This window comes from Scyliorhinus torazame, chromosome 6 (assembly GCF_047496885.1).
Source record: "Scyliorhinus torazame isolate Kashiwa2021f chromosome 6, sScyTor2.1, whole genome shotgun sequence".
In the NCBI taxonomy this organism is placed as follows: Eukaryota; Metazoa; Chordata; class Chondrichthyes; order Carcharhiniformes; family Scyliorhinidae; genus Scyliorhinus; species Scyliorhinus torazame.
The window spans coordinates 245,560,532-245,576,797 of record NC_092712.1 but is presented as its reverse complement, the minus strand read 5'-3'; the positions used below and the strand labels follow the sequence as shown (position 1 = coordinate 245,576,797).

Here is a 16,266-nt window from a genome sequence, read left to right as displayed (position 1 = left end):
CAAATGCCTCCTTTTTCTTTTTGACGAGGCCTACAATATCACTCGTCATCCAAGGTTCCCGAAAATTGCCGTATTTATCTTTCTTCCTCACAGGAACATGCCTGTCCTGTATTCCTTTCAACTGACACTTGAAAGCCTCCCACATGTCAGATGTTGATTTGCCCTCAAACATCCGCCCCCAATCTATGTTCTTCAGTTCCCGCCGAATGGGTGCGCGCGGAGGAGGCCTCCTGCAGGGGGACCTCCTTTCGGGCCCTCACCACGGTGGCACTAACATCCCCACCCAAAAATCACGCCCAGTGGTGATAGCCACCCTCCAGTCCTGGAACCAACTACGGCAGCAATTTGGCCTGACCAAAATGTGGGACAAAGCTCCCATCTGCAACAACCATAGGTTTACACCAGCGCTGACTGACGTCACCTTCAAAAGATGGGGACAGGACGGAGGGACACTGACAGTCAGGGACTTATACACGGACGGCAGGATCGCAACAATGGATGAACTGACAGAGAAACTCCAGCTAGCCAGAGGGAACGAGCTAACGTACCTGCAACTCAAAAACTTCATACGAAAGGAGACAAGGACATACCCACAACCGCCACGACAGACATTACTGGAAGAGTTACTGGACGCAAGCATTCTAGAGAAAGGAAACTGTAGCGACATGTATGACCGACTGGTAGAAGGGGGCAACACCGTACGGGACATAACAAGAATGAAATGGGAGGAGGACCTTGGGATCGAAATAGGGTGGGGACTCTGGAGCGAAGCACTGCATAGAGTCAACTCCACCTCCACGTGTGCAAGGCTCAGCCTGACGCAACTGAAAGTGGTATATAGAGCCCAATTAACAAGAACCCATATGAGTAGGTTCTTCCCAGAGGTGGAGGATAGATGTGAACAGTGCCAAGGAAGCCCGGACAACCACGCCCACATTTTCTGGTCTTGCCCCAGACTTGTGGAGTGCTGGACAGCCTTCTTCAAGGCAATGTCCAAAGTGGTGGGGGTGAGGGTGGAGTCATGCCCGAAGGTGGCGGTCTTTGGGGTTTCGGACCAGCCAGATCTATTCCTGGGAGGAGGGCAGACGCCCTTGCCATTGCCTCCCTGATCGCCCGCTGTATAATCCTGTTTGGCTGGCGGTCAGTAGCACCAACCAAAGCTGCAGACTGGCTGTCCGATCTCTCGGAATCTCACAAATGGAGAAAATCAAATTCGCCATCCGAGGGTCAGACGATGGCTTCCACAGAACGTGGGAGGGTTCACGCAATTGTTCCGGGACCTGTTTGTGGCCAACAAACAAGCAGAAGAATAGCCAGGTAGCCAAGAAACAGGGGACAGTAGCCAAAGCTTGAGAGGGAGAGATAGACCGGGGGGGGGGGGGAGGGAAGAGAGAGGGAACACTAGAGGAGAGCCAGGGAGGTGGGGGGGGGGCGAGAGGCAGGGAAACGTTAACAAACTTGGCATCCACAGGAACAGAGAAAAAGGAGAATATAAGCGGAAGTGAGCACGAGACGACAACGGCAGCGAAAGCCGTCCGGGAGAAGCAAGGGACAACACCAGCACCAGACCCATTCGAGTATTGCCCTCTGTAATTGTCTCTCCGGCACCCAAATGTATATCTGGCCCCCCCCCTCCAGTCTCCGCACCCCTTCCCTCCACAAACAGATGCCTACTTAAGTGTGTAAATAATTGATTTTGTATTTCTCTCGTGTTGTTTCCTTTTTTTCTTTTTCTTTCTTTCCCTTTGTGATTTGTGTGGGTGTGCCCTTCTCTTCTTCTAAATATATATATATATATATCATATCCTGTGTACATAATGGCAAATATGTTCAAAAACCCAATAAAAAACATTTATATAAAAAGGAAGTCTCTGAACGAGGCCAGCAAGAGGCGAGGCCATATTGGATTTGGTACTGGGTAATGAGCCAGGACAGGTGTTAAATTTGGAGGTAGGTGAGCACTTTGGTGATAGTGACCACAATTCGATTACGTTTACTTTAGTGATGGAAAGGGATAGGTAAATACCGCAGGGCAAGAATTATATCTGGTGGAAAGGCAATTATGATGCGATAAGGCAAGACTTAGGATGCATCAGATGGAGAGGAAAACTGCAGGAGATGGGCACAATGGAAATGTGGAGCTTGTTCAAGGAACAGCTACTGCGTGTCCTTGATAAGTATGTGCCTGTCAGGCAGGGAGGAAGTGGTCGAGCAAGGGAACCGTGGTTTACTAAGGCAGTTGAAACACTTGTCAAGAGGAAGAAGGAGGCGTATGTAAAGATGAGACATGAAGGTTCAGTAAGGGCGCTCGAGAGTTACAAGTTAGCTAGGAAGGACCTTAAGAGAGAGCTAAGAAGAGCCAGGAGGGGACATGAGAAGTCTTTGGCAGGTAGGATCAAGGATAACCCGAAAGCTTTCTATAGATATGTCAGGAATAAAAGAATGACTCGGATAAGAGTAGGGCCAGTCAAGGACAGTAGTGGGAAGTTGTGCTTGGAGTCCGAGGAGATAGGAGAGGTGCTAAATGAATATTTTTCGTCAGTATTCACACAGGAAAAAGACAATGTTGTCGAGGAGAATACTGAGATTCACGCTACTAGACTAGAAGGGCTTGAGGTTCATAAGGAGGAGGTGTTAACAATTCTGGAAAGGGTGAAAATAGAAAAGTCCCCTGGGCCGGATGGGATTTATCCTAGGATTCTTTGGGAAGCTAGGGAGGAGATTGCTGAGCCTTTGGCTTTGATCTTTAAGTCATCTTTGTTAACAGGAATAGTGCCAGAAGACTGGAGGATAGCAAATGTTGTCCCCTTGTTCAAGAAGGGGAGTAGAGACAACCCCGGTAACTATAGACCAGTGAGCCTTACTTCTGTTGTGGGAAAAATCTTGGAAAGGTTTATAAGAGAAAGGGTGTATAATCATCTGGAAAGGAATAATTTGATTAGACATAGTCAACACGGTTTCGTGAAGGGTAGGTCGTGCCTCACAAACCTTATTGAGTTCTTTGAGAAGGTGACCGAACAGGTGGATGAGGGTAAAGCAGTTGATGTGGTGTATATGGATTTCAGTAAAGCGTTTGATAAGGTTCCCCATGGTAGGCTACTGCAGAAAATACGGAAGCATGGGATTCAGGGAGATTTAGCAGTTTGGATCAGAAATTGGCTAGCTGGAAGAAGACAAAGGGTGGTGATTGATGGGAAGTGTTCAGACTGGAGTCCAGTTACTAGTGGTGTACCACAAGGATCTGTTTTGGGGCCACTGCTGTTTGTCATTTTTATAAATGACCTGGAGGAGGGCGTAGAAGGATGGGTGAGTAAATTTGCAGATGACACTAAAGTCGGTGGAGTTGTGGACAGTGCGTAAGGATGTTACAAGTTACAGAGGGACAGAGATAAGCTGCAGTGCTGGGCTGAGAGGTGGCAAATGGAGTTGAATGCAGAAAAGTGTGAGGTGATTCATTTTGGAAGGAATAACAGGAAGACAGAGTACTGGGCTAATGGTAAGATTCTTGGCAATGTGGATGAGCAGAGAGATCTCGGTGTCCACGTACATAGATCCCTGAAAGTTGCCACTCAGGTTGAGAGGGTTGTTAAGAAGGCGTACGGTGTGTTAGCTTTTATTGGTAGAGGGATTGAGTTTCGGAGCCATGAGGTCATGTTGCAGCTGTACAAAACTCTAGTGCGGCCGCATTTGGAGTATTGCGTGCAATTCTGGTCACCGCATTATAGGAAGGATGTGGAAGCATTGGAAAGGGTGCAGAGGAGATTTACCAGAATGTTGCCTGGTATGGAGGGAAGATCTTATGAGGAAAGGCTGAGGGACTTGAGGCTGTTTTCATTAGAGAGAAGAAGGTTAAGAGGTGACTTAATTGAGGCGTACAAGATGATCAGAGGATTGGATAGGGTGGACAGTGAGAGCCTTTTTCCTCGGATGGTGATGTCTAGCACGAGGGGAAATAGCTTTAAATTGAGGGGAGATAGATATAAGACAGAGGTCAGAGGTAGGTTCTTTACTGAGAGAGTAGTAAGGGTGTGGAATGCCCTGCCTGCAACAGTAGTGGACTCGCCAACACTAAGGGTATTCAAATGGTCATTGGATAGACATATGGACGATAAGGGAATAGTGTTGATGGGCTTTAGAGTGGTTTCACAGGTCGGCGCAACATCGAGGGCCCTTCGGCCTATACTGCGCTGTAATGTTCTATGTTCTATGAAGGGGGAGGGTGAACAGCCAGAGGTCGTAGTACACATAGGTGCTAACGACATAGGTAGGAAGAGTCATGAGATCCTTCTGCAGAAGGAGTTCAGGGAGTTAGGCAGTAAGCTAAAAAGCAGGGCCTCGAGGGTTTTAATCTCAGGATTACTCCCTGTGCCATGTGCCAGTGAGGCTAGAAATAGGAGAATAGAGCAGCTAAACACGTGGCTAAATGGTGGTGTAGGAGGAAGGGTTTCAGATTTTTGGACCATTGGGATCTCTTCCGGGACAAGTGGGACCTGTACAAGAAGGACGGGTTGCATCTAAACTGGAGGGGCACCGGTATCCTGGCTTGGAGGTTTGCTAGTCACTCGGGAGGATTTAAACTAGTATGGCAGGAGGGTGGGAACCAGAATGTTCGCTCAGAAGGTGTAATAACTTGAAGGAGAAATATAGAACCAAAATAAAACAACATCACTCTCAGGCAGAGCAAAAAAGGTGACAAGTGTGAGAAGGATCAATGCAGGATTGAGGGTGTTGTACCTAAATGCGCGCAGTATACGGAACAAGGTAAATGAGCTTGTTGCGCACATTGAAATTGGCCGGTACAATGTTGTGGACGTCACAGAGACGTGGCTGCAAGTGGATAACGGCTGGGATCTAACTATTCAAGGATATGTGTCCTATCAAAAGGACAGGCAGATGAGCAAAGGGGGCGGGGTTGCATTGTTAGTAAGGAATCTAGTTAAATTGATAGCAAGGAGCGAGAAATGATCAGAAGACATTGAATCTCTGTGGGTAGAGTTGAGGAATCACAAAGGTAAAAAGACCCTGATGGGAGTTATGTACAGGCTCCCTAGCAGTAGTCAGGATGTGGGGCAGAAAATAAATCAGGAGATCGAAAGGCATGTAAAAAAGGCAATATTACAATAATCATGGGGGACTTCACTATGCAGGTGGACTGGGAAAATCAGGTTGGTCGTGGATCCCAAGAAAAATAATTTGTGGAATGTCCAAGATTTTTTTTGGAGCAGCTTGAGACAGAGCTTACTAGGGAACAGGCAATTCAGGATTTGGTGATGTGTAATGAGGCAGACTTGATTAGGGAGCTTAAGGTGAAGGAACCCTTCGGGAGCAGTGACCACAATATGATAGAATTTACCTTGCAATTTTAGAGGGAGAAGTTGCAATCAGGTGTAACGGTATTACATTTAAATTTGGCTAACTACAAAGACATGAGGGAGGAGCTTGCCAGAGTTGATTGGAAAAGGAGCCTAGCAGGGAAGACAGTGGAATAGCAATGGCAGGAATTTTTGGGGGTTGGGAGGCACAGCAGAAATTCACCCCAAGGAGGCGGAAACATGCTAAGGGCAGGACAAGGTATCTATGGCTGATGAAGGAAATCAAGGACAGCATAAAAGCAAAAGAAAAAGCATACAAAGTGGCGAGAATTATTGGGAAGCCAGAGAATTGGGAAGTCTTTTAAAGCGATCAGAGGACAACTAAAAAAGCAACAAGGGGGAGAAAATGAAATAGGAGTACAAGCTAGCTAATAATATAAAGGAAGATAGGAAGCATTTTTTTCAATGTATAAAAGGAAGAGAGAGGCAAAAATAGACATTGGACCACTGGACAATGTGATTGGAGAAGTAACAATAGGTAACAAAGAAATAGCAGAGGAACTGGAATAGTTACTTTACGTCAATCGTCACGGTGGAAGACACCAGTGGGATGCCAGAGCACCAGGAGAATCAGGGGGGCAGAGGTGAGTGCAGTGACCATCACTAAGGAGAAGGTTCTGGGGAAACTGAAAGGCCTGCAGGTAGATAGATCATCTGGACCGGATGAACTACACCGCAGGGTTCTAAAAGAGATACGTTGAGGAGATTGTGGAGGCATTGGTGGTGATCTTTCAGGAATCAGTGGAGGTAGGAAGGGCCCAGAGGACTGGAAAGTGGCAAATGTAACACTGCGAGTTAAGAAGGGAGCAAGGCAGAAGAAGGGAAATTATAGGCCAGTTAGCCTGACTTCAGTCATTGGTAAGATTTTAGAGTCCATTATTAAAGATGAAATCGCAGAGTACTTGGAAGTGCATGTTAAAATAGGACTGAGTCAGCACGGCTTTGTCAAAGGGAGGTCATGTCTGACAAATCTGTTATAGTTCTTTGAGGAAGTAACAAGGACGTTAGACAGGAGAACCAGTGGACGTGATTTATTTAGATTTCCAGAAGGCTTTTGACAAGGTGCCGCATAGAAGACTGTTAAATAAGTTAAGAGCCCATGGTGTTAAGGGTAAGATCCCAGCATGGATAGAGGATTGGCTGGCTGGCAGAGGACAGAGAGTGGGGATAAAGGGGTCTTTTTCAGGATGGCAGCAAGTGACTAGTAGTGTGCCTCAAGGGTCGGTGCTGGGACCACAACTTTTCACAATATACATTAATGATTTGGAAGATACTGCGAGCCTGGATAGAGTGGACGTGGAGAGAATGTTTCCACTTGTAGGAAAAACTAGAAGCAGAGGACACAATTTCAGACTAAAGGGACAATCCTTTAAAACAGAGTTGAGGAGGAATTTCTTCAGCCAGAGGTGGTGAATCTGTGAAACACTTTGCCGCAGAGGTCTGTGGAGGCCAAATCACTGAGAGTCTTTCGGACAGAGGTAGATAGGTTCTTGATTATTAAGAGGATCAGGGGTTATGGGGAGAAGGCATGAGAATGGAATGAGATAAATATCAGCCAGGATTGAATGGTGGAGCAGACTCGATGGGCCGAGTGGCCTAATTCTGCCCCTATGTCTTACGGTTATCAAGCAAGTCATCAAGCACCTATCTATTCTAATTGCATTTTCCAGCACGTGGTCCATAGGCTTGCATGCTATGGCATTTCAAATGCTTATCTAAATGCTTCTTAAACGTTGTGAGTGTTCCACCTCTACCACCCTTTAAGGTAGAGAGTTCCAGATTCCCACCACCCTCTGGGTCAAAAAGTTTTTTTTCCCGTCCAAGTCTCTTGCCCCTTACCTTAAATCTATGCTGTCTGGTTGTTGACACCTCTACTAAAGGGAAAGGTTTCTTCCCATCTACCCTATCTATGTCCCTCAATTTTGTACACCTCACTCAAGTCCGCTCGAAGGAAAACAACCTCAGCCGAACCAGACTCTCTTCATAGCCGAAACGCTCCAACCCAGACGATATCTCCTCTGCATCCTCTCAACTGCAATTACATTCTTTCTGTAGTGCGACGACCAGAACTGCACAGTACTTGAACTATGGCCTAACAAGTGCTTTATACAACCCCATCATAACCCCCCTGCTTTGGTTAGTCATCCCAAAATGCAATACCTCACACTAACTTCCATTTACCACTGTTTTGCCTCTCTGACCAGCTCGACTATATTGCCCTGTAATCTAAGGCTTTCCTCCTCACTATTTACTACATCACCAATTTTCATGTTATCTGCAAACCTATTGATCATAGCCCCTACATTCAAGTCTAGATCATTAATGTACACCACAAACAGAAAGGGACCCAGCACCATTCCATGCAAGACATTATTGGGCACAAGCTTCTAGTCACAAAACCAACCTTCAACCATCACCCTCTGCCTCCCGTTATTGAGCCACTTTTGGATTTAATTTGCCAAATTGTCCTGAATCCCATGGGCTCTTACCTTCTTGCTTTTTTTAAAAAGCAAATTCTTTTTCAATTTCTTTTTATCCTGTTAACTTGTTTCTACATCTAATAACCAAAATTTTGATTTGGTATATAAGTCATCTACATTGCAAACAATTCCTGTGCTTCATGCAAAGTCAATAATGTACATAATTCTTACTCGATAGTTGGTGATAGAGGACCTGTGAGCTTTTCTTCATGGTATCATCTGCTCAAGCTTGCCCTCCACTTTATTCATGATGCACTCTAGAAATTAAAATAAAACACTTGTGTTAAACAGTATATAGAAATTATGTAACCAAATTCTATGACACATTGAAAATCTCTACCATGAACATAGTAACATTTCAGATCCTAGGGTTTACAATTTGGAGAATATTATAAAGTCTGAAAGGAAACTTACTGAATTCTGTACAAAGAATCTAGCAAGCTAATTCGCATTCTTGTGTTAAAATTCTCCCATGGTCATCCTCTTTCCTATCGCTTCATCCCAACATCTTTTCTAAATTCCCACTGTTCTCCAATTCTGGTCTCGAATGCACCCTTGATTTCCATTGCCCCAGCAAGGTCAGTGGCCATGCTTTCAGTTGCCTAGGCTCTAAGATTTTCAATTTCCTTTTTAAACCTCTTAAGCCTTGCTACCTCTCTCTCTCTCCTCACTCAAGGCCCCACATAAACGCAAGGTGTTTGTGTATTCCTGGAGCCTTTTCACATGCTTGCCCACACGTTAGCACAGTGGTTAGCACTGTTGCTTCACAGCTCCAGGGACCCGGGTTCGATTCCCGGCTTGGGTCACTGTCTGTGCAGAGTCTGCATGTTCCTCTGTGTCTGCGAGGGTTTCCTCACACAGTCCAAAGATGCGCAGGTCAGGTGGAGTGCTCATGCCAAATTGCCCTTTGTGTCCAATAAAAAAGGTTGGGTGAGTTTCCTGGGTTACAGGGATAGAATGGAGGTGTAGGCTTGGGCAGGGTGCTCTTTCCAAGGGCCGGTGCAGACTCGATGGGCTGAATGGCATCCTTCTGCACTGTAAATTCTATAATTCATGACCCTGCAGAGATTCATCAGTCAACACAACAATACTGCTTCCTATGTCAATTGGAAAGCAAAAAAACTTATTACAATTGGATAATGCTCAACTGTCATCCACACAACCATTTTTCTTCTATTTTTAATTGTTTCATATCCGATAAAGAAATATTCAAGAAACATTACAGAAAAATCTTATCAGTTTTACTGTCCAATAACTCTCCAGGATTCCTGGGAAAATTCCTTACTAGCAAACAAGATAAAAACTTAAGGCCCAAAACCGTGGAGATTTTTACATCTGAGTGAGAAGGACGTTTCTTTTATCTCTCACGTCCATCAGGTCTACTCTCAAATTGACTTTCTTTGTGGTGGGTAGGTCTCTCCTTTCTGGGATGAGGCAATAGCTATTTCCGATCATGCTCTACACTTTGTGGACTTGGTGTTGGGGCCCATCCTAGATGATGGGGGAGCCCAGCACATCATCTCAAAAGCAAGGTTGAGGCATTTGCAACAATCTTCAGCTAGAGGTGTTGAGTGGATTATCCATCTCGGCCTCCTCCAGAGGTCCTCAACATCACAGATGGTGCAGCCAATTTGATTCGCTCATGTGATATCAAAAATGGCTGAAGGCATTGGATACTGCAAAGACTCTGGGCCTGGATAATATTCTGGCAATAGTACTGAAGACTCGTGCTCCAGAACTTAGTATGTCCCTAGCCAAGCTTTTCAAGTACAGCTATAACACTGGCATTTACCCAGCAATGTCCTTTACACAAAAAGCAGGACAAATCCAACTCAATTATTGCCCCATCAATTAAATCTCTATCATCAGTTAAGTGATGGAATGGTTCATCAACAATGTGATCAAGCGGCATTTGATTATCAATAATCGGTTCACTAATGTTCAGTTTTCGTTCCATCAGGGTCACTCAGCTCCTGACCTCATTACAGCCTTGGTTTAAACATGGAAAAAAAAGGAGTTGAACTTCGGAGGTGAGGTGAGAGTGCTGCCCTTGACAGCAAGGCCACATTTGACCCAGTGCAGCTTTAAGGAGTGTTATAGGTCCGGGTTTACAGAACCTCAAAATGTTTCATGGAGTTCAACCGACCCACAACTTTTAATAGATTGTGGTGTGGGAAGCTCACGGCGTACTCTCCAGGTGTGATACTGCAGAAATGGACAAGTGTTTTTTAAAACAAAACAATGTTTATTCTATGAACTCAAGTTAACCCTTTTAAAACAAACATTGAATATCTTAACACCCATTACTTCAAAGAAACCCCAAAAGACTACAACACTAAATAATCCTTTAAACATCCAAAAGACGGACTTCCGGGTGCGGCGATGGCCAGCTAAGTCGCACGTTTCGGCACCTCCCGTTTTAACGGACTTTTGGGCTCTTATGGGGAGCCCCAACGGCAATTTTCGAAGGCTAAACCCACTGTGAGACGACATAGAAGGGAGTCCCCCCGGATGTGAATGGATAGAAGAGATAATAGTGGCCAGATTGTGGAGGATCCTCTGGAGCAGCGGCAAAGAAGGGAAGTGAGAAGCAAGATGGCGGCGGAGGGAGGCCAGTTGGTATGGGGCCTGGAACAACAGGAGTTCCTCCGGCGATGTGTGGAGGAGCTCAAGAAGGAGGTGCTGGCGCCGATGCTGCAGGCGATTGAGGGGTTAAAGGAGGCGCAGAAGACCCAAGAGATGGAGCTCCGTGGAGTGAAGGCAAAAGCTGCCAAAAATGAGGACGAGATACAGGGCTTGGTGGCGAAGACGGAGACGCACGAGGCACTGCATAAGAGGTGTATGGAGAGACTGGAAGCCCTGGAAAATAGCACGAGGAGGAAGAACTTACAAATCGTGGGTCTTCCCGAAGGGGCAGAGGGAGCGGACGTTGGGGCGTATGTGAGCACGATGCTCCATACCTTAATGGGAGCTGAGGCCCCGACGGGACCCCTGGAAGTGGAGGGAGTGTACTGAGTCCTCGTGAGAAGAGCAAAGGCAGGAGAAATACCTCGAGCAATAGTAGTGAGGTTCCACCGCTACAAGGACAGGGAGATGGTCCTGAGATGGGCGAAAAAGACACGGAGCAGCAGGTGGGAGAACGCGGTGATCCGCGTGTATCAGGATTGGAGTGCGGAGGTGGCGAGAGGAAGGCGAGTTTCAATCGGGCCAAGGCGGTGCTCCACAAGAGAAAAGTGAAATTCGGAATGTTACAGCCGGCAAGACTGTGGGTTACACACCAGGGTAAACACCATTACTTCGAGACGGCAGAGGAGGCGTGGACATTTATTGAAGAGGAGAAGTTGGACTAGATTTGAGAAAGAGTGTTTGAAATGAAGTAGCGAGGTGGTGGCAAGGGACTGTGAATCAGATGGGGGAAAATTTCCTTTCCCCTCGAAGGGGGGGGGGGACACGAAGAAATGTGGGCGCCGGTGGGGAAGGGGAGGGGGAAGGAGAGAGGGAGCTGCGCCATCAGGGGCGGGGCCGAGAGGGAAGCGCGGGCTTTGTTCCCGCGCTATGGAAATTGTGGCGGGAAAAGAGGGCGCAGGAAGGAGGGGGCCTCACATAATGGGAGGCTAAGGATAAACGGGGGAAGCCGAGGTCAGCCGGGGTTTGCTGACTTCCGGGAGCAATATGGGGGGAGCAACTAAGCTAGAGAGGGATCTAGCGGGGGGGGGGGGGGGTAACTGGGTTGCTGCTGCTAAGGGGAAGGGGGAGCTGTTACGGGATGGGATGGTCAGGATGGGAGGGCACCGTCCGGGGAATAAGCGGGTGCGTGGGAACCGGGTCAGGAGCTGGTCTAAAAAAGGGGATGGCTAGTCGACGAGGGGGGGGGGGGGGGTAAAGAGCCCCCCAACCCGGTTGATCACGTGGAACGTGAGAGGGTTGAATGGGCCGATTAAGAGGGCAAGGGTATTTGCACACCTAAAGGCAGATGTGGTCATGCTTCAGGAGACGTACCTGAAACTGGCGGATCAGGTCAGATTAAGAAAAGGATGGGTGGGACAGGTATTCCACTCGGGCTTGGATGCGAAAAATAGAGGGGTGGCAATACTGGTGGGGAAACGGGTATTGTTTGAGGCGAAGACAACAGTGGGGGTAGATACGTGATGGTGAGTGGCAGATTGCAAGGTGAGGCGGTGGTGCTGGTGAACGTATATGCCGCGAACTGGGGTAATGCGAACTTTATGAAGCGTATGTTGGGGCGCATCCCGGACCTGGAGATGGGAAAGTTGGTAATGGGGGGGAACTTCAGCACGCTGCTGGAGCCAGGGCTGGACCGGTCCAGATCTAGGACCGGGAGGAGGCCGGCAGCGGCCAAGGTGCTTAAGGGCTTTATGGAGCAGTTGGGAGGAGTGGATCCCTGGAGATTTACTAGACCAAGGAGTAAAGAGTTTTCCTTCTTCTCCCATGTCCACAAAGTGTACTCCCGGATAGACTTCTTTGTCCTGGGAAGGGCGCTGATCCCAAAGGTGGCTGGAACGGAGTATTCGGCTATAGCCATTTCAGATCATGCCCCACATTGGGTAGATCTGGAAGTAGGAGAGGAAAAGGAGCAGCGCCCACTCTGGAGATTAGATATGGGACTGTTGGCGGACGAGGGGGTATGTGTAAGGGTGAGGGGTTGTATTGAAAGGTACCTAGAGATCAATGATGACGGAGAGGTCCAGGTGGGAGTGGTCTGGGAGGCGCTGAAGGCGGTGGTTAGAGGGGAGCTGATCTCCATCAGGGCACATAAGGAGAAACAAGAGGGTAAAGAAAGGGAGAGATTGTTAGGGGAGATTTTGAGGGTGGATAGGCAATATGCGGAGGCTCCAGATGAAGGGCTATACAGGGAAAGACGGAGATTGCACACGGACTTTGACATGTTGACCACGGGTAAAGCGGAGGCACAATGGAGGAAGGCACAGGGAGTGCAGTATGAATATGGAGAGAAGGCGAGCCGGCTGCTGGCCCAACAACTTAGGAAGAGGGGGGCGGCGAGAGAGATCGGAGGGGTTAGAGACGAGGAGGGAAAGATGGAACGGGGAGCGGACAGGGTGAATGGGGTGTTTTCGGCATTTTACGAGAGGCTATATAAGGCTCAACCCCCGGAAGGGAAAGAGGGAATGATGCGTTTCCTAGACCAGCTGGAGTTCCCGAAGGTTGAGGAACAGGAGATGACTGGACTGGGAGCGCAGATTGAGGTGGAGGAGGTGGTAAAAGGAATTGGAAACATGCAGGCAGGGAAGGCCCCAGGACCGGATGGGTTCCCGGTGGAGTTCTATAGGAAATACGTGGACCTGCTGGCCCCACTTCTGACGAGAACCTTTAATGAGGCAAGGGAAAGGGGGACACTACCCCCGACGATGTCGGAGGCGACGATATCGCTGATCCTGAAAAGAGACAAAGACCCGCTGCAGTGCGGGTCATACAGGCCTATTTCCCTCTTGAACGTAGATGCCAAGCTTTTGGCCAAGGTGATGGCGACGAGGATAGAGGACTGTGTCCCTGGGGTGGTGCATGATGATCAAACGGGGTTTGTTAAAGGGAGGCAATTGAATGCTAACATACGAAGGCTGTTGGGGGCGATGATGATGCCCCCACCGGAGGGGGGGGCGGAGATAGTGGTGGCGATGGATGCAGAGAAAGCATTTGATAGAGTGGAGTGGGACTACCTGTGGGAAGTACTGAGGAGATTTGGATTTGGAGGGGGGTTCATTAGATGGGTTCAGCTCCTGTACAGGACCCCGGTGGCAAGTGTGATTACAAATAGGCAACGATCTGACCACTTCTGACTATATAGGGGTACAAGACAGGGATGTCCCCTGTCCCCGTTACTGTTTGCGTTGCCAATTGAGCCATTGGCCATAGCGCTGAGGGGCTCTAGGAAGTGGAGGGGGTACTTAGAGGAGGAGAAGAGCATCGGATGTCATTATACGCGGATGATTTGTTGTTATATGTCGCGGACCCAGTGGAGGGGATGCCTGAGATAATGCAGACACTCAGGGAGTTTGGAGAATTTTCAGGATATAAATTGAATATGGGGAAGAGTGAACTGTTTGTGATGCACCCGGGGGAACAGTGCAGGGGAATAGACGATTTACCGTTGAGGAGGGTAAGAAGAGATTTCCAGTATTTAGGGATCCAGGTGGCCAGGAACTGGGGAACCTTGCATAAGCTTAACTTGGCACGACTGGTAGAGCAGATGGAAGAGGACTTTAGGAGGTGGGACATGGCGCCCCTGTCATTGGCGGGCAGGGTGCAGGCGGTTAAAATGGTGGTCCTTCCGAGGTTTCTTTTTGTGTTCCAGTGCCTCCCTGTACTGATTACAAAGGCCTTTTTTAAGAAGGTGGACAAGAGTATCATGAGCTTTGTGTGGGCTGGAAAGACCCCAAGAGTAAAGAGGGGGTTCCTGCAGCGCAGTAGGGACAGGGGGGGACTGGCACTGCCGAGTCTAAGTGATTATTATTGGGCCGCCAACGTGCCACTGATATGTAAGTGGATGAGGGAAGGGGAGGGAGCGGCGTGGAAAAGATTGGAGATGGCATCCTGTAGGGGAACTAGCTTAAAAGCACTGGCGACGGCGCCGTTGCCGTTCTCCCAGAAAAAATACACCACAAACCCAGTGGTGGTGGCAACTCTGAAAATCTGGGGGCAGCGGAGACGACATAAGGGAGTGACGGGTGCCTCAGTGTGGCCCCCGATAAGGAACAACCATAGGTTCGTCCCAGGAAGGATAGATGGGGGATTTAAATCTTGGCAGCGAGCAGGAATTGCGAAATTGCAGGAAAATGGGAGGAGGAGCTGGGGGAAGAGATTGAGGAGGGGCTGTGGGCAGATGCCCTAAATAGGGTAAACTCTTCGTCCTCGTGTGCCAGGCTCAGCCTGATCCAATTCAAGGTTCTACACAGGGCGCATATGACGGGAGCAAGGCTGAGTAGGTTTTTTGGAGTGGAAGATAGGTGCGGAAGATGCGCGGGAAGCCCGGCGAACCACACCCACATGTTTTGGTCATGTCGGTATTGCATGGGTTCTGGGTGGGTGTGGCAAAAGTGATCTCGAAGGTGGTGGGGGTCCGGGTCAAACCAAGCTGGGGGTTGGCTATATTTGGGGTTGCAGATGAGCCGGGAGTGCAGGAGGCGAGAGAGGCCGATGTGTTGGCCTTTGCGTCCCTAGTAGCCCGGCGAAGGATTCTACTTATGTGGAAAGAAGCTAAGCCCCCGGGTGTGGAGGCCTGGATCAACGACACGGCAGGGTTTATAAAACTGGAGCGGATAAAATATGCATTAAGAGGTTCGGCTCAGGGGTTCACCGGGCGGTGGCAACCGTTCCTCGACTATCTCGCAGAGCGATAAGGGAAAATAGGACAGGCAGCAGCAGCAGCCCAGGGGGGAGGGAGGGCTCATTTGGGTCTTCAGGGGTTCTGTGTGTGTGTTTATATATTAGTTATTTATATTTGATTTCACAAAGTTGCTATTTTAGTTATTATTTCTGTTGTTTCTTATTTTGTTATTGGCAGTTGCCGTTAGTCAGCATATTATTTATTTAAAAAATGATGAATGTATATATTATTACAAAGTTGTAAAATGGGAAATTTTTGTTTGATCGAAAAACTTTAATAAAATATATATTTTTAAAAAACATCCAAAAGACTTCAAACCTTCAAACGTAGGAGCACATAAGGTTACATTCAATATATTTATAGTCTTTGGATTGCAGAAATCAGCAGACCATCTCTGTGTTTCTTCATGCGGCTCACAGCAAAACACACAGACACTCCCAGCTGCCTTCTCAAACTGAAACTCAAAAAGCAGGGGCGTCATTCTCCGACCCCCCAGAGGGTCGGAGAATGCCCGTTGGCCGCCGTGAATCCCGTCCCCGCCGGTTGCCGAAGTCTCCGAAGGGAGAAAAGTCGGCAGGGCGTTAATGGCGCCGCTGACATCGGAGAATGGCACGGGTCTGCGCAAGGCAGCCGATTTTGACCCTGCCGATATTCTCCCTTCCGGATGGGCCGAAGTCCCGTCGACGTGATGACCGTTCACGTCGACGTAAATCAAACCTCCTTTTCATCGGCGTGAACCTGTGCTCCAGGTTCACGCCGACCAGCGTGGAGGTGAGTGACGACCTGGGGGGTTGGCCGCTGGGCAGGCGATGGCGTGGCCGCAGTCTGAATGTGTGGGGAGAGGTGTGTCTCGGGTTGTGTGTGTGTGTGCGGCGGGGGGGGGGGGGGTGGTTAGAGTGGGCTGGGCTCCGGGGGAGTGCCGGGAGGGGGGTCCGTGCCGGGGAGGAGGATGGGGGGTCCGTGCCGGGGAGGAGGTTGTGGTCCGTGCCGGGGAGGGGGATGGGGGGGGGGTCCGTGCCGGGGAGGGGGATGGGGGGGGGGGGTCCGTACC

General features: G+C 48.7%; 1 long non-coding RNA gene across 1 annotated transcript in view; it reads right to left on the bottom strand.

Moving 5' to 3' along the window:
• The window catches only part of LOC140425363 (uncharacterized), a 184,916-nt gene that overhangs the window by 18,815 nt on the left and 149,835 nt on the right, over nucleotides 1–16,266 (bottom strand). The window contains exon 5 of the long non-coding RNA XR_011947842.1: nucleotides 8,024–8,109. This is a non-coding gene — a long non-coding RNA (uncharacterized lncRNA). The remainder of the gene's footprint in view (nucleotides 1–8,023; nucleotides 8,110–16,266) is intronic.